General features: G+C 41.1%; 1 protein-coding gene and 1 long non-coding RNA gene across 3 annotated transcripts in view; one reads left to right on the plus strand and one right to left on the minus strand.

The window, feature by feature from the left end:
- Positions 1 to 4,727, plus strand: part of LOC134345699 (uncharacterized) — a 38,856-nt gene extending 34,129 nt beyond the window's left edge. Inside the window, exon 3 of the long non-coding RNA XR_010017751.1 lies at positions 4,678 to 4,727. This is a non-coding gene — a long non-coding RNA (uncharacterized LOC134345699). The remainder of the gene's footprint in view (positions 1 to 4,677) is intronic.
- The window catches only part of nrg1 (neuregulin 1), a 931,591-nt gene that overhangs the window by 364,044 nt on the left and 543,529 nt on the right, over positions 1 to 24,018 (minus strand). The window lies entirely within an intron of this gene.

Below are 24,018 nucleotides of genomic sequence, written 5' to 3' on the forward strand. Positions count from 1 at the left end.
AGCTCTTCCAACGTCAGAACATAAGATATAGGAACAGGAGTAGGCTATCTGACACACAAACCCTGCTTCATCATTCAATAAGATCCTGGCGAACCTGGCTGGGGACTCAGGTCCACCTACTTGACTTTGCCCCATAATTCCATTTCTATAAAAAATTCTCTTTCCACCTTGGGTACTAGCCTACAAAGTACCCAGGACATCTTCAGGGAGCAGTGTCTCAGAAAGGCAGCGTCCATTATTAAGGACCTCCAGCCCCCAGGGCATGATCTTTTCTCACTGTTACCATCAGGTAGGAGGTACAGAAGCCTGAAAGCGCACACTCAGCGATTCAGGAACAACTTCTTCCCCTCCGCCATCCGATTACTAAATGGACATTGAATCTTTGGACACTACCTCACTTTTTTTTCAAATAAACAGTATTTCTGCTTATGCACATTTAAAAAAATCTATTCAATATATGTTATTGATTTACTTGTTTATATATTATTATTTTTCTCTGCTAGATTACGTATTGCATTGAACTGTTGCTGTTAACTTAACAAATTTCACGTCACTTGCCAGTAATAATAAACCTGACTCTGATTCTGAAATTCTATCTACTGTATGTCTTGGATATATTTAATAAGGGCAGAGGATTCCATACATACCCTATTCTCTAGGAAAAGCTGTTCCTCCTCATCTTCATCCTAAATCTACACCCCCAGATAACACAAAGGTTGGAGGTGTTGTGGATAGTGTAGAGGGCTGTCAGAGGTTACAGTGGGACGTTGCTAGGATGCAAAACTGGGCTGAGAAATGGCAGATGCAGTTCAACCCAGATAAATGTGAGGTGGTTCATTTTGGTAGGTCAAATACAATGGTAGAATATAGTATTAATGGTAAGACTCTTGGCAGTATGGAGGATCAGAGGGATCTTGGGGTCCGAGTCCATAGGACGCCCAAAACTGCTGCGCAGATTGACTCTGTGGTTAAGAAGGCATATGGTGCATTGGTGTTCATTAATCATGGGATTGAGTTTAGGAGCAGAGAGGTAATGTTGCAGCTATATAGGACCCTAGTCAGACGCCACTTGGAGTACTGTGCTCAGTTCTGGTTGCCTCACTACAGGAAGGATGTGGAAACCATAGATAGGCTGCAGAGGAGAATTACAAGGATGTTGCCTGGATTGGAGAGCATGCCTTATGAGAATAGGTTGAGTGAACTTGGCCTTTTTTCCTTGAAGCGACGGAGGATGAGAGGTGACCTGATAGAGGTGTATAAGATGATGAGAGGTATTGATTGTGTAGATAGTCAGAGGCTTTTTCCCAGGACTGACATGGCTAGCACAACAGGGCACAGTTTTAAGGTGCTTGGAAGTACGTACAGAGGAGATGTCAGGGGTAAGTTTTTTACGCAGCGTGGTGAGTGCGTGGAATGGGCTGCCGGCAACAGTGGTGGAGGCAGATACAACAGAGTCTTTTAAGAGACTTCTGGATAGGTACATGGAACTTTGAAAAATAGAGGGCTATGGATAACCCTAGGTAATTTCTAAGCTTTGTGGGTTGAAGGGTCTGTATTGTGCTGTAGGTTTTCTATGTTTCTATGTTCTAAATCTTGAGGCTATGTCGCTTAAGTCTAATCTCAGTGAAAACAAATTTCCTACCTCTCTCAGGGCTTTTCCTTACATAATTTTATGTTTCTATAAGATCCCCTTTCATTCTTTTAGATCCTAGTGTGTATAGTCTCAGGTTATTCAATACCCCTCTCCGGAATCAACCTAGTGAACATCCTCTGCACCACCTCCAAAGCCAGTAGGTCATTGTTATCATAAAATATCAGATAACATCATAAATGTTATCTGATGATCTGGGCCGCCATTTACATGCCGGGCGGCACCTAATTAATTAGCTTGTTTATTGCGGCTATTTTCTTAAAGGTGTGCTGGGTGCGTTCCGCGGCCAGGTATCAGTCTGCGGCCAGGAGGGTGGAGACCACTGGGTTAACCAAATCTCTATCCATGCTAACACTTTACCCCCAACTCTTATGGCTAAGTCTTTTATGTGGCATTTTATCAAATGCCTCCTCAAAATCCAAACGTACAACACCTACCTGCTTCCTTCTATCCACTGTGATCATTATAGCCACAGTAAGTTTGTCAAATAGGACCTGACCTTCATGAATCCATGCTGTATCTGCCTAATAGAATCACTTCTATCCAGATGTCTCACTATTTCTTCCTTAATGTTAGCTTCAAGCATTTTCCTGACTACAGGCATTAAGTTAACTGGCTTATAGTTACCTACCTTTTGCCTACATTTTTTTTGAACTATGGCGTGACATTTATTGCCTTATAGTCTTTTGGGTCCTGCCCAGAGTCTAAAGGTTTTTTTTAAAGTTATCAAAAATGTTTCTACTATAACTTCTACCATTTCTTCCAGTACCCTTGGATGTATTCCATTAGGATCACTGAACTTGTATATCTTTAAGCCCACTGGTTTGCTCAGTATGACCTTTTTGGTAATAATGATTTGCATTAAGAACTCCACCCCTTCATATCCTTAATATCTCTCTTTGGCATCTTCGACATGCCCTCCATTGTGAAGACTGACACAAAGTAGTCATTCAAGGCCCTGGCCATTTCCACATTATCCAATATTAATTCCCCCTTCTCATCTTCCCATGGACCGATATTCACCTAAGACATCTGTTCATTTTATATTATTATAAAAATTTTACTATCTGGTTTCCTATTTTGTGCTAGTTTACTTTCATAAGCTATCTTCCCTTTCTTTGTTACTTGCTTGGCGGTTCTTTGTTGATTTTTAAAAGTTTTCCCAATCTTCCAGTTTCCCACTGCTCTTGGTGACTTTGTAAGCACGAGCTTTTAGTTTAATGCCTTTCTTTATTTCTTTAGTTATCCAAGGTTAGATCTCCCCACCATTACTTTCCTTGCTTTTAACTAGACGATAATTTTGTTGAGCTCCATGAAAAATCTGTTTAAAAGTCTTCCACTGTTCTGCGACTGTCCCGCTATATAGCCTATGTTGCCAATTCATGCTTAACACCTCATCTTCTCCCATTGTAGTCTCCCCTGTTTAGGCAAGATACACAGGTTTTAAAATCAAACTTTTGCGGCCTCCATTTGTATGAGATGTTGACGCTCAGGAACTTCAAGTAGCTCACTGCTGACCCCTCAGCGAGGACTTCTGCCATGTTCTCCTGACTTTCCCTTCCCGAAGTCCACAATCAGTTCCTTCACTTCTTTCAGGGAACTTCGGATTTGGACTCTAACATCTCTCTGTTCATTGCTATGTCCTAGTGTTTTATAATTAATGCATATGTCCTACTCTTATTTGACTTTTCAAAATACAACACCTTACAGTCGTTGGAATTGTTTCCTTACAATATCTTTGAGAACGCAAGGCAAACTCAAGAGAAAAACACCAAGAAAGTTAATTGTAAGAAGAAAATATGTGACAAGATGCTGGAAGTGTTTCATGCAGTTGGTATCTAAATCCTGTCAGCATTTTCCTGCGGTATCATTAACTTCTAATGACCTTCATTTGACTCATAGAGCTTTGCATGTACATAATGAAGAGGCACTGTCCTCCATCACCACAGGGTTCTCAAACCAATTTTCCACTTTTCGCTCCACTGCTTCACAAACAGGTTTTTCTATGGGTTGGTGATATTAAGAGGAGAGAAAAATTGTGTTTTCCATTCTGTACTTGCCCCTGCCAGGGTCTGGCACTGAGATTTTTACTGTTTCTGAGCATTGATTTGCAGCAGCTTCAGTAGTGGTAGCAGAATTTATGATGCTAGTAGACAGAGCCCTTGACTCAGGAGAGGATATCTGCTGATAATTGTTTACGATGATCTCCCCACACAAAACTAGGCATAGTAACTTTGTTGTTTGTCTGTTGAAAATGAAGGAGCAAATACCTTTGTTGGAAATCAGAAGGTGTTGCAAAAACATGACAGAGGAATCAAACTTCCCTGCGTCATCAAGGAAGAGTCAAGGAAAAGCAGAACATTAATTCTGGGAGCATTGCAAGTTCAATTGGGGTTTCTAAGGACTCCGCTGTTATATTTCCCAACACCATTTCCCCTATTAGGAGATTGCTGTGGCAGTCTGACATAATCCTGAGGAAACTTGGCAGTACCAGACAGAGGCCTACAGAATGTGGACAAGATTCAACTTCTGTAACGTAACCGCAGCACACTTCATTTCCTGAAAACAGTGCTAAGGATGTTTCTACTTGTTATTTATGTTTATTCCCTTCAGATCCACACAGTGTGTAAATGTAGAGACTGGAATGACACCAGCCTTCTGCCTCATGCAGATTAAGGGCATTTGCAAAAGGGAAAATATGTCCATTTAACAAGCTCTTCCAAAAGTGCTCCGATTTAAATACTATTACATGCAACACACATCAAAGTTGCTGGTGAACGCAGCAGGTTTGATGTGTGTTGCTTGAATTTCCAGCATCTGCAGAATTCCTGTTGTTTACTATTACATGCTGCTGTTTCCCCTCAGAAAGTTAAAAGCTCAGAAGGCTGTAACATCTTGAGGGCACATCAGGAATATGCAATGTGATTTGTCGCAGTTTAAGCATTTAACAAAAGCCACAGATCCAGTCTTCATTACAATGATAATGTTGTTTTTATTTATGTCTTTGGCTTTTCTCTGAAGTGCAGGAGGATGATTTGCAGTTTGACTGGCTGAAAAATGAATACTCCTTCCCATTGCCCACCTTTATATCATCTGACATGTTGGCTGTATTCATCACGGAAGATAGTATGGTGACTTTCTGGGCCCCTAGGACCCATAAAATGAAGAAGGACCAACGACACCCGATGTGCATTGTTGGACTTTGCTCCAGCATGCTGTGATGAAACTGAACATGGTTTTAGTTCAATTGGAAAAGGACTTGAACATCAAAGCTACATTTATAATTAAACATAAAGGTAGTAGCATTACTAAATTCCAGGTTCACTCAAGTGCCTGGACATATAAAATCACAGCCCATATAATCCCACCAACCAAGCACAATATTCCACATTTTGAGATCCTGAATAAAACTGAATACTACGATTTCTAATTATCAATAAACTGACCTTGGGACAATTGCATTTTATACTATTTGTACTTGTGGCCTGAGAGGGTTTTTTTTTTCTGTCCTTTATTCATGACTTTTCCATAAAGGTTAATCATTTAATGGATTCACAGTATCTAACACTGTGACCTTCCCATAATTATTCTCCTGATTTCTTTCAGGGATTGTCAGCAATCCCAGAAGGACACAAGTCTTTGCCAAACGTGCTGAGAGCTATTACACAAAAACGTTTAAGCTCCAAAAACATTGCAGCAGCAGATGTAATTCATGCGTTGTAAAGCTGCCCAAAATTGCTGAGCATGATAGCACTGTGCATAAAATTGACACAGTGTGGGGTCCAACAATAATTCATTTTATAGTCGGCTGATAAAAGAACCTTTTTGTTTTCATTAAGAAGCTAATTACCCGACACAGCTGTCATCCTCTTCAAAGGAGAGCAGGCTGCAGAGCAAATGTTAAGTTCGTGGAATAAAACCGATCCTCTGAACATATATTATGTTCTGTCACTGCTGTGACATGGCTGCTACAGAGTTTCAATGTTTCTGTTCGGGGCTTTGATTTAAACCAATTATTCTTGTCAGATGAATAGTGAAAGCTCAGCTGGGCTGTGGATGTTTGAACAGTCATTAAGGTGCATTTTTACCCCCATTTGTTCCTTTGTTTTTGCTTCCCTTTTTCCTAATCCAACGGGATAGAAGGTTGTAGGTTCTGATATGGAATGCTAAGGAGAAATCTAGACAGGAAAACCAGAGAAACCATGAGTCTCTCCCAGATGTCAGCATCTGGGAGAGGGGACAAAGAGCTTAATTTACACTAGTTGACAAAAGGATCATTGACTGGCATGGGTCTGAAACATTATCTGACCTGTGATGGAGGTAGAAACCCTCACCTCAATTAAGCTGTATCCAGTGAACTCCTGAAAAACTGTAACTTGTAGGGCTATGGATGAAGAGCTGGGAAACAGCATTATCCTAAAGCCTTGACTATATTGGTCAAAACCCCCTTGTACAATCTCACCGTTTGGATGTGTGGAATCAACCTCCAACTTCTCTCTTGCTGGAGCTTGACATTTTGAGAGTAGATCTTTCATTTGGCCTCATAGTCAGATAGGGGCTCGGAATGACTCTGGAGATGTTGTACAATTCAAGTGCAACCCAAATATTGTTAATTGAAGAATGGTTAAAAAAAAAGCTTTAGAATAAAATAAGGTTTCACTATCAAAACCTTAGCAGGATACAAAGGTTGCACTTAAATCTTTGTCCTTGTACTTGGCTCATTTATCAATTTATATCTGTTTCTCCTTTGAAGAGTTAATTGAGCCAATCATTTAAACGTGAAGTAGATTGTCTGTTTTAATTCAGGTTAGGCCACAATAGCTTTCATCCATGCTCACCACAAAAGTCAAAGTTTCTAAAGACACACTTGCCTTTCATATTAAATTAAAGCGCTACCTATATCATATACCTGGACCAAAGGGCGATGAATACTTCCTGAATTTGGCTGGAACTAATATGAAGTGTCACTCTAAATGCCTTATTTCTCAGATTAGTGGAACACTTCTCTGAAAGGTCCTTAAGTTCTGAATAAATGATGATTTTATGCTTATTATGAAGGATAAATGTATACAGAATTAATCAGCAGTTGAAAGTGCAATCTATTCCTTGGCTTCTACCTAAGTATTTGATTCTCTGATATCAAAATAACACTCATGTAAAGAGTCCTTTTTACTGTTCGTCTCATGTTTCAGGCTGAAGACACTTGATCAGAAAAGTTTCTATCTGAAATGTTGGCTCTGTTTTCTTTTCATGGCTGCTACCTACACTGTAGATTCTTTCCTGTATTTTCTGTCTTTATTTCAGACTTCTTTCAGCCTTAGTATTGATGGGATGAATAGAAGAGGGATGGAAGATTAAGTTCAGATGAATAGCAGCAGATCATTCCGTAAAGTACTGGTGACTTAGAAATGTTCATTTTTATTAGAGAGACATTTCTGTACAGGTTGATATTTTGGGATGTTCACTACCAGGGCTTGGAATGGGGCTGAATATTTTTCGGCAATTATCTGCTTACTGCTTCATTGTTGTTCACAGGGCTTTGTGTGCGTGTATATTGATCAACTCGCATGCTTTCCTTGTTTTGCAGCAGTGTCAAACCTTTAACAACACATAAACACAAAGGATTCTACAGATGCTGGAAATCTTGAGCAACATGCACAAAATGCTGGAGGAACTCAGCACGTCAAGCAACATTTAATGAAGTGACCTTTCAGATCAAGAACCCTTTATCAGCCCTTCAATAGTTAAAAGGCTGCAGAGGCTCTTTGGGGCACTCTAAGTTCACAAATGATGCACCTTAATTTATCTTAATTAGAGTTTAGTGTTTAGTACTTTTGAATCTAATCTGCTTCCATCTGATTTTCAAGTAAATGATGGGAAAAGTGTTGCATTACCACAAAAGTCAACAATTGAATAATAGATAGTTTCTGTATTTCCTTACTTGTTTTCATGCCCCTATCATTGCCAAAGCAGGAGTAAGGCTGAGGATGAGGAGTGAGGTGTAAGGAGTGAGATTGGCCACTCACTTGTAGTTCCTTGTGCAAGAGAACAGCTATTAGTTTAATCACATTATAGCAGTTACTAAAGCAACAATTTTTCTCATGCAATTCACTTTTATACTGGGTCACAGCTTACACTTGGACGGAGCTAATACTGCTGTTCTGCGTGTGAAAGGAATTTGGGGAAACGTGAGGTAATGTTATTGAGACTTGCAAGAATCTGAAGGATTGATGGAGTAATTGCTGAGAAGCTGCTTCCACAGGAGTGCTTAGAACAGATGGGTAAAAACTCACATAAAAAGGTCAACCATTTAGCAATGAGAGGACCGAACATTTTTTATGCAGCGAACATAGAACATCCAGCACAGGATCAGCTCTTCAGCCCACAATGTTGTGCTGAACTAATTAAATTAGTAATCAAGTGCCCAACTAAATTAAACCCTATGTTTTACACAATGCCCATATCCATCCATTCCCCGCACATTCACATGCCCATCCGAGAGCCTCTCGAATACCTCTGTTGTATTTTCCTCCACCACCACGCCAAGCAATGAATTCCAGGCACCCGCCACTCACTATGTAAAAAAATCCTGCCCACAAATCTCCTTTGAACTTAATCCCTCCTACCATCAATGCATCCCCTCTGGTAATAGACATTTCAGCCCATGGAAATGATATCAGCTATGTACTCTGTGTGTGCTTTTCATAACCATAAACCACTATCAGATCTCCCCTCAGCCTCCACTGCTCCAGAGAAAGCAACCCAAGTTTCTTCAACCTCTCCAAATGGCTCATGCCCTCAAATCCAGGCATCAGCCTGGTGAACAACAGGAATACTGCAGATGCTGGAAATTCAAGCAACACACATAAAAGTTGCTGGTGAATGCAGCAGGCCAGGCAGCATCTCTAGGAAGAGGTGCAGTCGACGTTTCAGGCCCAGACCCTTCATCAGGACTGGTGAACTGCTTCTTCACCTTCTCCAAAGGCTTGATATCTTTTTTAATAATAGGACAACCAGAAATGAATGCAATACTTCAGATGTGACATAACTAGAGTTTTTAAAGCTGCACATAACTTTCTGGCTCTTGAGCTTAATTTGTCAACTAATAAGCATGATTGTTCACAACTACCAACATCTCCAAAGGGATCCAACCACCAAGCACATCTTTACCTCCCTCCCCCACCTCCCACGCTTTCTGGAGGGATTGTTCCCTCCCTGATTCCTTTGTCCATTTGTCCTTCCTCACTAATCTCCCTCCTGGCATTATTCCTGCAAGCGGCCAAAGTGCTAGACCTGCTTATTCACATCCTCCCTCACCTCCATTCAGAGACTCAAGCAGTCCTTCCAGGTGAGGCAACACTTCACCTCTGAATCTGCTGGGGTTGTCTATTGTATTCGGTTTTTCTGATGCAGCCTCCTCTACATTGGTGAGACCCCTCATAAATTGGGGGTCCTCTTCGTTGAGCACCTCCACTCCGTCCGCCAAAAGCGGAACTTTCTGATGGCAAAACATTTTAATTCTGATTCCCATTCCTGTTTTGACATGTTGGTACATGGCCTACTTTTGTGCCACAATGAGGCCACTCTCAGGGTGGAGGAGCAATACCTTTTATTCGATCTGGTTAGCCTCCAACCTCATGACGTGAATATCAATTTCCTTTGCTGGTTAAAAAAAGTCTTCCCTCCCCATCCCCTCTTCATCTATTCCCCACTCTGGTCTCTTACCTCTTCTCACCTGCCTATCACCTCCCCCTGGTGCCCCTCTTATGCTCTCCTCTCCTCTCCTTTCAGATTCCTTCCTCTCCAGCCCTTTACCTTTCCCATCCTTTCGGTTTCACTTACCACCTTCTAATTATCCTTCTTCCTCTTCCCCCACCTTTTAATTTTGTTGTCTTCCCCCTTCCTTTCAAATCCTGAAGAAGGGTCTTAGCCCAAAAGGTTCTTCTTCATGGATGCTGCCTGATCTGCTGAGTTTCTCCAGCATTTTTTGTGATTTGCTTTGGATTTCCAGCATCTGCAGAGTTTCTTGTGTTTAAGTATGCTACATGCATGCTTTTACCACCTTATCAACCTATGTAGCCACTTTCAGGGAGCTATGGACTTGGACTCCTAGATCCCTCGGCAGATCAACACTGTTAAGAGTCTTGCCATTTACAGTGTACTGTCCCTTTATACTTGATGCAAGCTCTAATTCTTTGGAATTTTCATCTCAGAGTGCTGTAGATGTTCAGTCAATAAATACAGTACATTCAAAGTGGAGATCAATATATTTTACAGGGAATGACCCACGGCCTTTGAACCCAAGTAAGAGAATCAGAAGATATTAAAACTGAAAGCAAGGAGGCAAAGGACTAGCCATGATCTTATCAAATGGCAGATCGGGTTTACAGGAGCCTGCTACTATTTCATGGTCTCTCAGATAAACAAGCCTGCTGTGCACAATTACGGCAATTCAGTCTATTGTCAACAGGAACTCTACAACCAATCAAAAATGCTCCTTGTCCTTGCAGAACAATAGGTCACAAGTTGTACCGCACTGACCCTTCTGTCTGTCATGTTTATGCTGACCTTTTTGCCCATCGACACTCATCTCGGTTGCCCTCATTAGGCCAGTATCTTTCTATTCCTGGATTATTTCAGTGCCCATTTAAATGTCACTTAAATGCAGTAATTGTATATGTCTCTGCCACCTTCTCTGGAAGAGAGGGTCAGGTATTAATCACTCTCTATATAAAAAATGTTCATCTGAAATCCCCGTTAGAACTCCTTCTCAATTTTATCCCACATTCTCTTGTTTTTGATACCCCTGTGGTAGGAAAAAGGCTTTGAACATCTGCTCTATCTTTGCTTCTCATAACTTTAAATACCAGTACCTCCATACGGATGACCCTCTGCCTCCCTTACTCCAGGAAAACAAGCCCAGTGTCGAAAAGTTGTAGAGCACAGAAATAAGCCTTTTTACCCACATGTCCATGCCAACCATTTTGTCCACTGCTAATCCCATTTGCCCATATTATTTCCATATCTTTCTATGCCTTATTTATTTAAGTGCCTCTCTAAATGCTCCATAAGTTCATCTGATTTAATCAATTCCACTAGCAGAGGGTTCTAAATATCACTGTGTAAAACACTTACTTCTCAGGAAAAGCCAATAAAACTCCTTCCTCTGGCCTTAGACCTATGGTTGCTTGTTTTTGATACGTCTATTATCTGTCTCCATAGTTGAAGTACTCCAACCTAAGCAACATTCTGGTGAAATGCCTCTACATTCTCTCCAGCATAATCACCTCCTTTCTACCTTCCTATAGTGTGATGGCCAGAACTCTACACATTACCTCAAGTGCAGTCAAACCTGTGTTTTGTAAAGCAACATTCAAGAAAACAGCGTAAGCTCAACAATAATAATTTGGAATGAGTGAACACCCACTGGAATTTATGTCAGGAACTGGTGGTTTGTGGAAAATAAACTGCTGGCATCATATAGCTATTACTTATGAGTGCTATATTCCTCAGTCATTCACTATCCATTAGGGAAGTGCAATCTCTCTCTTCTGCATATAAATAAACCTCTAACGTATTAACATCACCAGGGCTCCAAATCAGGACAAACATGCTTCATATTTCAATCTGTTCAGCAGATGTAATATGGCCATGAGAAGAAAACATCGAAAACCTGAAAAAGCTCGCACTTCAATTACAACAGTCTTCAACACAGTGAAATCGGACTATTTTTGGAGCTGTTGTTGGGAGTCTTATTACAAGCTTAAATTTAGATTACAGTTGGCACATACAATAATGCACCACTCTGGACTATTTACTTCCCCTGAACATTAAGGATAAGTAATTTGCATTACTGCTGAGCCCAAGACAAACTGTCAAATGGGAATACATGGAATCTTTTCCAATTTCCAGGAGGAAAACCAAAATTTCATTTGTGATTATCGATGTCACTTGATGAGTATAACATTTACCAAAGTGAGGTCTCCATACGATAATAGATAAATGGAAGAAAGTTCAGAATTACTCCCAGCAGTCACTGGCATTCAGATAAACTGTTGCCCATTGGTGGAAGGGTTTGGAATAAGAGGATACAAATTTAAGATTGGCAAAGAAACAAAGGCGACATGAGGAAAAATGTTTTTACAGAAAGGGATATTAGCATCTGGGAAACATCACCTGACAGAGTCTTGGAAACCAACTCATTTATTTCTTTCAAAAGTTTTTGAAACTGAATGACCGCATGGCTACAGAAAATGGCCGGGAGAGTGGGATATTTTCTGCAGATTGGGCATAAGACGCAAAGGGTTGAAAGGGGTAATTTCCAGTAACACAAAGAGTGAAGGACAGTTATAATGTGCTTCAATTCAATGTAATTCAATTAATATAATATATTCAATAGCTTTGAGAAGCAATACTGCAGAAGGAGCAATTGTTGAAATGCCCGGCAGGTCAGGCAGCATCAATGGGGAAAGAAATAGAGATAAAAGTTCAAGTCAATGATTTTTCATCAAAATTGGACAGAAAGGTGTGTAACTGGGAGTGTGTGGAGATACCAAGGGAATATTTGTATTTAGGGTGGAGACCAGTGTTATAAACAGAAGAGATCCTGCAGATGCTGTAAATCTTGAGCAACTCACACAAAATGCTGGAGGAACTCAACAGGCCAGATAGCATCTGTGGAAAGGAATAAACAAATAAACATTTGGGCTGAGATCTTTCATCAGGATAGGAAAAGAAGAGGGAAGAAACCAGGATAAGAAGTTGGGAGAGGATGGAGTACAACCTGGCAGGCGATAGTTGAAACCAGGTGAAGAAGGTTGGTGGTTGGGGGAGGAAAAATGAAGGAAGAAACTGGGAGATGATAGGTGGAAGAGGTTAAGGGATGAAGAAGAAGTAATCTGATAGGAGAAGACAGTGGGCTGAAAGAAAGGGACGGAGGAGGGATACCAAAGGGAGGTGATAGGCAGGGGAAAAAGGAGAACAAGAAAAGGGAATTAAAAAAGAGGAGGAGAAGTTGGAGAAATTGATGTTCATGCTATCACATTGGAGGCTACCCATTCAGATTATGAGATGTTGTTCCTCCAACCTGAATATGGGCTCATTGTGTCAGTAGAGGCAGCCATAGACAGATACCTCAGAAAGGGACTGGGAAGTGGAATAGGAATGGGTCACCACTGGGAAATCCCACCTTTTGAGGCATATGGAGCGAAGGTGCTCGATAAAATGGTGCCCCAAACTACATTGGGTGTCACTGATGTTGAGGAGGCTCCACAGGAAGCACAAGATACAGTAGATGACCCGAAAAGTCTCGCAGGTAAAGTGTCATCTCATGTCAAAGGATTGTCTTAGGCCCTGAATAGTGGTGAGGAAGGAAATGTAAGGTGTAATACTTGTCCGGCTTGCAGGAATAAGTACCAGGAGAGTGGGTAAGGATGAGTGGAAAAGGAAATTGCATTGAGAGCAATCCTTATGGAAAGCGGGGGCTTTGTGGTGGGGGGCTGAAGGGAAAGATACGGTTAATGAGAGCATCCCTTTAGAGATGGCAGAAGTTGTGAAGAATGATATGGAGGATCATCCAGGTTGATGCACTGTAAAAGAAGGTGATGAATGCTTATTCATTAAGCTGATCAGTGGCAGTGTAGATAGAGGAAGAGGAACAGAACCAATAAGGAACCAAAAATGCTGGAACTTTGAAAGACAGAACACTGTCATTGGTGGAAATCTGAAATAGGAGAGGATGTTGGAATTACTCAGCAGACCAGGTAGAATTAGCGGAGAGAGAAAACTGACCTAATATAACATACCCATAAAATCAGATATGCCAAATGGGGAGAAAAAAAATCTGAGCTAATGTTGAGAGGAGGATGTACTAGTCAAGAGGTTACCGATTGGGAATGTCATTGTTGCTTATGATGATATTATTGCTTAGGATAGTGACCAAACAGATTAATCTACTCACTGTGCCATTCAATAGGGATCATGACTAATCTTTTGCCTCAGTTCAACTTCCCTGTACTAATCCTATTTCCCATTATTTCCTTAATATACAAAAATCCACTGATCTTGCTCATGAATATCATCAGCAATTGTGCTCCTATAGAATTAGAACTTTTCATATCTCCGTCCTGAAAGGCCAAACTCCTGCCTTGAGACGGCAACCTTTGGCTCCAAATGCCCCAGTCCAGGGTAACATCATCACTGGATCAACCCTGCCAATTCTCTAAGAATTTTGCACATTTCAATGAAATCACTAAAAATGTTAATTAGGAGATAATTCTCCACATTTCAAAATTTGAAGTAATAAGCAAAGAAATTCAGTTGGGTCATTGTTGGTAAGCACATTAAATGGTAGTCTCTCTGTGCTCTGCACTGCTTCAGAAGTTCAACGCACAGACGTTAATACATATCATATCATATATTTAGTGATTTTTGACCGAGTCATAGCTCTATTGTTACGACTTTAACCCCAATTCTACTCTCACTAAAAATAGTAATTTTGGTTTAGCTGATCAAATCCTCGAATTATACTAAGCTTAAGTTACATTATTTCTTCATTTTCATTCAAGATAATATAAACTTTTTTCTTGTGATCACTCCTTACAAACCTTCTCATTTAGAGCTGCAAATGGGTTTGCACGAATGGAAGGGAAGAAATTTGGGCACTTTACTGGGGTGATGTTCCAGACAGAAATGATGAACTCCAGTCACTTGTCAGGATTTGTAGATTATCTATTTTTCCCTCTTGTTTATCTGAGAAGAGGAAGCGTGGGATGTTAACCACATGGTGTGACCTTTATTTTGTATTTTCTTTTCCATTTTCAGCTTTGTTTTTGCACCAGGCGCAACCCTCAGTGATTCCACATGCCTCCTTCATGACTGCCAACATCAGTGCTCTCAACTCAATTGAGTAACCAGCCTCTTTAACTGTCAGAGCTGTTTTTAGACTTCCTGTTTTTCTTACCAACCATCTACCTAAAGAAACTCAATTCCACAAAGGGACTGCATGATCAAAAACAAACATCAAGTCTTTGAAAGTTAAGGGTGAGGTATAAATAGCTTTAGTTTCCAATTTTAGAAGTTGAGATATATTGGGTCTGAATTTCCAAAGGCTTCATCACAGTTTCCTCCTTATAGTTGGGTAAGAGCTTTCCTAGATAGATAACCAACCCACGTCACTGGAGATGAGCAGAACTTGTGGGGTAACTCAGAGTCAACTGGGACATCGATAGAGAATTGTCAAGCAATAATAAAGTGATACACACTCAGTGGCCAGTGTATTAGATACACCTACTCGTTAATGCAAGTATCTAATCAGCCAATCATGTAGCAGCAGCTCAAAGCATACAAGCAAGCAACCATAGTCAAGAGGTTCACTTGTTTAGACCAAACATCAGAATGGGGAAGAAATGTTATCTAAGTGACTTTGACTGTGGAATGATTGTTGGTGTTAGATCGTGTGGATTGAGTATCTCAGAAAATGCTGATCTTCTGAGATTTGCCCATGCAACTTTTTCTAGATTTTACAGAGAATGGTAAAAGAAATGGAAACCATCCAATGAGCAGCAGCTCTGTGTGTGAAAATGCCTTGTTAATGAGAGTAGTCAGAGGAGAATGGCCAGACTGTTTCAAGCTAACAGGAAGGCAACAGTAACTCAAATAACCTAGCATTACAACAGTGGTGTACAGAAGAACATCTCAGAATAAACAATCCTTTGAACCTTGAAGTGGATGGGCCAGAACAGAAGAAAACCAGAAACATACTCTCAGTGGCTACTTTATTAGATACTGGAGGTACCTAAATAAGTGGCCATTGTGTATATTCTTCACATTATATTTACAACAGAGGAGAATATGTTGAGGGTCACAGTCAGTGAGGATATAATTTAACTAAACGGCTTATAATTTAACAGCTCCATTCCTGGAAAAGTAATGAAGGGAAAACATGCCAAGATCATGACAAAAACATGGCAAAGATGTGCTAAGAACCTGGTACAAACACTTCTGAGTCCTTACAAGTTCCATATGTCTCCACATTGACAAACAGTGCAAGACTCAGTGCTAACTCATTTTCCAAGTTATTCCATATCACACACTCTCTTCTTCTTGAATTACGACTATGTTAAAGTCAAGAAGGAGTAGACAAAGCAGGTTCCACTTACGTATTACTTCCTAATGTCTTTGCTTGTGCCTCAGTTTTGAAAGGACTACACACTCTCACTTGATTCAATTTACAATGAGACTGAGAACTATCCTTCAGAATGGTCTACTCCATAGGTCTTAGTATTGTCTGTTGTGATGTCCTGCTCCACAGGTTTAATTGAATTTGCTATTTTCTCTTGGTGGTGTCAACTCCATGGCCACCTAGAGGAAAGCAGCAGGCCCAATTGAACTTGGTGGCATCCATGGATATTGGGCCTGGTCCATAGCTCACACCTCAATATCTTCATCAATAATTACACTTATCAGATGATGCAGAGGAACAGGATGCATCTCTATAGAAGAGATGGTAGTTTTTTTTTAAAGATTATCTTTATTTGTCACATGTACATTGAAAAATAAAGTAAAATGTGTCATTTGCACTGTTGACAGAAATGGTCCAATGATGGGCCGAGACAGTGCAGCAGTGTTGGTATCCTTCCGGCATCAAAATAGCACATCCACAGGTTACTAAACCTTATGTCTTTGGAACATGGAGGGAAACTAGAGCACCTAGAGAAACCCACAGGGAGACTGCACAAACTCCTCACAAACAGTATCGGGATTTGAACCCTGAGTTTCAGAATATGTACTGAAGCTGAAAAATGTTATGCTTACCACTCTGCTACCACATCATCCTCGTGAAAAAAACGTACTGGACGCTCATTCAATGTTACACAGAATCCGCTCTACCACAACTCTGAAACAGGTCATCAGACCTTTCTCAGATGAAAATATAAGTGAGACAGATAGCAAGTAAAGGAGGAAAATAATACATACATATTTACACATACAAGGCAAGTTAGCGTTCTTTCATTGATTACCTAACAGCTACAAGTTTTTGGATGTGAGGCAGGTTTTTGCATTGAAGCATACACATCTATTTGGTTTGGCTTGTGCATCATATCTATAACCAATACAATATTCAAGAGGAGATTAAGTCACTTCAGTAGATTGAAATGTAATCCGAGGAGAACTTTACAAAATATTTTCACACTAAAGCATATCAAGGGGAACCACGTAATGAGTTACATTCATATACTGCCTTTCATGACCACAGGAAAGTGCTATAGTCAGCACCTGCTGCTTTTGATTTTTAAAACTACATCTTTGCCATCCTCATTCTGAAGTTTTTTTAATTGCCCATGGCAAGGTGATGGAGAGAAATCTGGAAGAGTAAATACTGCTTAAAACAAACATTTTTTTTTGGAATATTGTTCCCTTTGTACACTTGTATCAGAATGCCTTCATTTGATGTGCTATCTCTGAGAAACCAGTGTGATTCCCATGAGGATGGCCAGGATGTGGGCAGGAATGACCTGAAGAGGTAGGTACCGGATTGTATGAAGCAGAATACTGCACTTAATTCCTATTGCTTTTATTGCTAGCTCCAGGCTTTAGATTATTAAGATGAAACCTTGGGCACCATCTATGATGGTTCTTTTTTCCTGATTTTTCTCCCTTCTTTCCCTGAAAAGAGTGGGTCACATTGCAGTTTTTAATTCAGTAGCTGCTGTTTGCCTTACTGCGTCCCTAACTGCCCACGTTTTATTTTTGAGTATTAATTGTGTGCTAATCTGATCCTATCTACAAACATGCGCGCACTCACACACACTCACACACACACACACACACACACACACACACACACGAGAAGGATACACTCATAAACATATAAACAGTCAGAAAGCCTCACACAAACACATGCACTCAAATACAGATACACACATACACACACACAAACACGATCTTTCCAATAAAGTTTAAGAAACAGAAAAAGTATTTGACATCAGAGTTATTGATATCCAGAGTTCACTGCTAGAGGAGAAGGTGGAATCAGATATAATAACTACATTTAACAGACTTCTAGACAGACAAAGCAAGGATATAAACCCAATATATGCAAATGGGATAGTGCAGATGGACAAAAAGGCCAGTGTGGACTTGGCGGGCCAAAGGTCATGTTTTTGTGCCGTATATCTCCATGACTCAATGATTTTATAAATTTTCCAATTTTGGCATGTAACTCTGTTTTGGAGAACGGCAGCACAGTGATCAGATTCTGCATTCTGTTTTTCTTGTCACTTCCTCAATGTACTTATGTATGCCATGATCTGAGCAGAAGGCAGCAAACAAAAGTTTTTAACTCTATTTTGTTACATGTGACAACAATAAACCAATACCAACACTCAAGTTGAATCCTACATAGGACTGCAACATGTTTCTTGCCCAGAAACAGCTCATACATCCAGTGTTAATGTTTCTCATTAACAAGCACAATTTACTGGAGGAACTCTTAGCTGTGTCATTAATGTCTCACATCCCATTTTTATTTATCTCACCTCATCGATTCTTCCTTTTCTTCTTCTAAATGCATCTAACCTCAATTTCACTTTGTGGAGATGCGCTCCACTTTCCAGCAATACTCTGAATGAAGGAGTTTCTGCTAAAATCCCAACAGGATTTATATTTCTGCTCCCAGCCTTTATAGTCCAAGATATTCTTATTATTCTGAGTGGGATAATAATTTATATCAAGCAAATACTTGAGTCATCTCCTGTTTTACACGTTGCTTGTATGTTCCTATTCTCATTGAGAAGCCTTGGGCCTTCCTTATTGTTCCTTTCCCAACAAGGTAACAAAACCTTCTCTTTCTCCTAATGTAGGAGCTGCAAATTAATACTTCAGATCCCTAACGGGGGTATCCTGCCTTTGATGTCCTGTATCCAGCACCCCAATCAAATCAAAACTCTCACTGTAAGTTTGGGTAACTGGAACCAACTGACTCTCCATATTCTTGATCACTCAGATCACCTTGTTCAGATCTTCCATGTACTCTTCTGCCATCCATTCTCTTGATTCAATTACCCAAGTCCTTAATGAAGGCCTAAAGTAAACAAGCTCCTGAGTCAGAAGTGAGAGTTCTAGTAAACGAGCAAAGGGTGATGACTTTAATAGTGAAAGGACAAAGTATAATCTCCTGTTGTTCCACAAGATATGAAACTCCTCTGATTCAGACTAATAGAGCATCTGTTCCACTTGTGCTTTCAGCAATTGAAATCCGAAACTCTGAATTCCCTCACTCTCTCCCCTTTAAAAACCAAACTTATTGACCAAGAATTTAGTCACTTGGACATAACTTATGTACAATTTAAGTATAATTTATGTTCTGTGAGTTGTTCGAATCTACGTACCTGTGATGCTGCTGCGAGCAAGTTTTTCATTGCACTTGTGGATATGACAATAAAGTTGACTTATCTCAATGTCAAATTTTCTTCGATGAGAAACACTCCCGTGATAAGACTCTGCATCCCACTCTTCAAACAAGGAAGCAACCAGTAATTCTGTACTGCACTTACTCAAACCACTTGAACTAGACCAAGCTTACATTAAAGCAAAGACATAAAAAGAAAAGTCTCAAACACGGCCACTTGAGTGTACAAGATTGGACATATTCCCTTTGTCCCAACCAGCATTCAGGTCAGCTGCACCAGCTGAATATAACATGTGGTATCATCACAGCTGGCAGCTGAGGGCAGATTGATGCCTGTGGTCATTCTCTGTATTCTTGTTTATCCTGAACATCAACAAATGCATGCTGAAAGGTTAGACATGTATAACACAGTCTGTTTGGATTGCTCTAAAGTGGAGATGATTAGTATCATGTTCCATGTCTCCAAGCAAATTACAGCATTGCTTGTGAGTGACTATGAAGTCACTCTGCTGTGACTGATGGAGGGGCTTCTCCTTTTGCTATATGCATTAATGGTCAGTACCTAGGATGACAGATTATCCGGTATTGTCAAAATTAGTTTGTACTTTCCATTAACTGAGAGAAACAATAACTTTTAAACCCTGTTACCAGATCGTCAATTCTTGCAAATGCCATCTGGATTTAACAAATATATTTATTGTTTGGAAGTCTAAATATAGGAGTAGATTGACAAAAACTAGCTTTTTATGCTGCACTATCACAAAGCAAAATAATATGTTTGATTAGCACGCTACCACGCACAACTTTGCTACCACACACAACTTTAATTATTTGCTCCTTCCACCAAATGTGATGGAACAAGTGCAAAGCCCAGTGTAATAATTTGGAAAGAATTCTTCACTATCACCGATCACTCTTAGAGCAGCAGGCACATTGGAGCATCACTACCTGTGAGATCTGCTCAAAATCATTCATGATCCTGACTTGGAGATATATCACTGTTCCTTTGTCATTGCAAGATGATAAAGGAAACATTTGAACTCCCTCCTATCAGCATTGTGAGAATACATTCCCTATGAGACAAGCAATTGTTTAAGAAGATTGAAAAGAAATTACAGGTTCTGGAAATCTCAAGTAAAAAGAGAAAGTTCTGGAAAGACTCAAGGAGTTAGATGGCATCTTGAAAGAGTAACAGTTAATGATTCAAGTTGGGGACCCTTCACTGCAACAAGTGGAGCTTTAATTTGCAGAGAAGGAGAAGGGAAGAGCTATGGCTATATGTGGACAGGTCTTTATTTCGCTCCTACAGCTGAAAATTACACAGTCCTAAGGAAAGGTGTCCAACTTAAACTGTTACCTCTACTTCTCTCTCCACAGAAGCTGTTTATAAACATAGAAAATAGGTGCAGGAGTAGGCCATTCAGCCCTCCGAGCCTGCACCACCATTCAGTACGATCATGGCTGATCATCCAACTCAGAACCCTGTACCAGCCTTATCTCCATACCCCCTGATCCCTTTAGCCACAAGGGCCATATCTAACTCCCTCTTAAATATTTGATTAACATTTTCAGTTTTTATATCAGTGGATGAAGAAGATCATTCAAGGATGACCATCAAATGTTGATGCTGCCAAGGATAGCCTCATCCTCTAAAACCAGGCTGATCACATCTTTCAATGAACCTTATAAACAGCTGGTTACCTTGAAGTGCAGTCAAGGTAGTCACTAAGTATTTTCTAGCTATTTCCCAAAACATGCGAATATCACGTCGTATTTTTCTTCATTGTCAGCTCTCTTCATTGCTTTGCTTGTATCTGCCAACCTGGACTCCATTTTGTCACCCATAGTTCAGTCCCTCCCCACCTACATCCGGGATACATCCCATGCCCTCTACCTCTTCAATAACTTCCAATTCCCTGGTCCCAACCACTACACTTTTACTATGGATGTCCAATCCTTATACACCTCCATTCCCCATCAAGAAGGCCTCAAAGCCCTCCGCTACTTCCTGGATAATAGACCTTACCAGTTCCCCACCACCACTACCCTCCTCCGGTTGGCGGAACTGGTTCTCACACTTAATAACTTCTCTTTTGGCTCTTCCCACTTTCTTCAGACTAAGGGTATAGCTATGGGCACTCACATGGGACCCAGCTACGCCGGCCTCTTCATTGATTGTGTGGAACAGTCCGTGCTCCAAACCTATTCTGGTACTGCTCCCCAACTTTTCCTTCGGTACATTGACGACTACATTGGTGCGGCTTCCTGCACCCATTCTGAGCTCGTCAATTTCATCGACTTTACTTCAAACTTCCACCCAGACCTCAAATTCACTTGGTCTATCTCGGACACTTCTCTCTCCTTTCTCGATGTCTCGGTCTCCATCCCTGGAGACAGACTGTCCACTGACATCTTCTACAAGCCCATTGACTCTCATAACTACCTCGATTATACCTCTTCCCACCCTGCCACATGCAAAAATGCCATTCCCTATTCCCAGTTCCTCCGTCTCCACCGCATCTGCTCCGAGGATGAGGCTTTCCGTTCTAGGACATCTCAAGTGTCCTCTTTCTTTAAGGATTGTGGTTTCCCTTCTACCATCATCAATGATGCCCTCTCCCGCATCTCCTCCATTTCCCACACTTTGGCCCTCACCCCATCCTCCCGCAACCACAACAGGGACAGAGTTCCCCTTGTCCTTACCTACCACCCCACCAGCCTCCGGATCCAGCACGTTATCCTCCGCAACTTCCGCCACCTTCAACAGGACCCCACCACTAAGCACATCTTTCCCTCTCCACCCCTCTCCGCTTTCCGCAGGGATCGGTCCCTCCACGACTCCCTTATCCGCACGTCCATCCCCACTGATCTCCCATCCGGCACTTATCTCTGTAAGTGTAAGTGCTACACCTGTCCCTACACCTCATTTCTTGCAACCATTCAGGGCCCCAAACAGTCCTTCCAGGTGAGGCAACACTTCACTTGTGAATCTGTTGGGGTCATCTATTGCATCCGGTGTTCCCGTTATGGCCTCCTCTACATCGGTGAAACCCAACGCAGATTGGGGGACCGCTTCGTCGAGCACCTCCACTCCGTCTGCCACAACAGACAGGATCTCCCGGTAGCCACCCACTTCAACTCTGCTTCCCATTCCCATTCAGATATGTCCATACATGGTCTCCTCTACTGCCATGATGAGGCTAAACTCAGGTTGGAGGAGCAACACCTCATATATCGTCTAGGTAGTCTCCAGCCCCTTGGTATGAACATAGAATTCTTTAACTTCTGGTAATTCCCTCCCCCTCCCTTCCTCTATCCCTATTTCACTCTACCCCCTCCCCCAGCTCCCTCATGGTTCCACCTCCTTCTTCTACTACCCATTGTTTTCAAGGGCTATGACGTCAATGCTTCCCCACCCCCACCCCTTTGTCTTTCAAATTACTGGTCTTTCAACTAAAGCTACAAGCATTCTTCAAATCCTCCCCCATCGTTCATTCTTCAGTCCTGACGAAGGATTCCGCCCGAAACATCGACTCATCGTTTCTAACTGATGTTGCCCGACCTGCTGAGTTCATCCAGGGTATTGGAAGTGTTGCTTTGATCACAGCATCTGCGGATTATTTTGTGTTTATCGCTTTGCTGTTGCTCAGTGGATTGTATTCTACACAACAAACATAATGTGTTCCATTCTTCCTCTGCCCTCCTGTTTAAAGCTGGCCTATGCTTCTATCTGTGACAATATAAGTGCTGTATTTAATAAGAAATAATGGCCAGCTATTATACACCCTTAGGTCATCCAAAAGCCCTTTGCAACCAACTGTAGGATGAAGGCTAAGTAAATTCAGCATGTCCCCGATGACTCTTACCAATTTTTACAGATGCATCACCACTTGGTATAGCAGCTGCTCTCCCCAAGACGGTAAAAAATTTGTAGAATTTTGAATGGAGCACAGTCTATCTATCTCCCCTCCACTGACTGTCTACACTTCCCACTGCTTCTGGAAAGCAGCCAATATAATCAAAGACACCTTCCACCCTAAACATTTTCTCTTCTCCTGTCTTCCATTTGCCAGAAGATACCAAAGCCCGAGAGCACAAACCAGCAGACACAAGAGCAGTTCATATCCTTCCATTTTCAGAATCATGAATGGCCCTCATATATGGATGAAATCTTGATTTGACAACCTTCCTCATCATAGTCCTTGCACTTTATTTATCTACCAGCACTGCACGTTCTCTAACCACGCTATACTCTGAATTCCGTTTTCTTTTTACAGTCTCAATATAAATACAGTATGTATGGCATAAATACAGTATGGTGGCATGCAAATCTAAAGCTTTTCAACTGTATTTAGGTACATGTGACAATAATAGGCCAATACCACTTATCTGCAGGAGAGCTGGCTCTACTGGTAGAAGATTTAGCTGCACATTATTAGGGGGCCAATGTCAAATATGTACCCTTGCTTTGTGAGACTCCATGTTGAGGCCTCAGGACTGCTGATTGCTCCCAGGACTATTTTCAATGCTGACATTAATTACGGGGTGTGTGATAAAAAGCTGAAAGAACTGACAAGGAGACGTCTTTCTGTCCACTTTTAAACAGCCCGACTGTACAACTGCACAATTTCATGACGAGTAGGGAGCAAGAGGGAAACTTTGTTCATGTAGCCTGCTCAGGCAAGAGACAGAAGTAAGCAGTCCTTCGAGGAAAAGTGTTCTGGCAGCTGGAGGAAAGGCAAACCGACGGAAGGTGCAGTGAAACAGAACATTTCATTCTGTAACAATACAATGCAAGCTGCTGCTCGAATTAATGCTGCAAACCCCATATGTTGAAAACTATAGCCTAGATACCGATTAGCAATAAATTTAAACCATCACACTGAATTATAAAGTATAAAGATCTCTGCTGCACAGGATCATCACCAAAATGCTGAACAAGAAAAGACCTATTCAG

This window comes from Mobula hypostoma, chromosome 4 (genome assembly GCF_963921235.1).
Source record: "Mobula hypostoma chromosome 4, sMobHyp1.1, whole genome shotgun sequence".
Lineage (NCBI taxonomy): Eukaryota > Metazoa > Chordata > Chondrichthyes > Myliobatiformes > Myliobatidae > Mobula > Mobula hypostoma.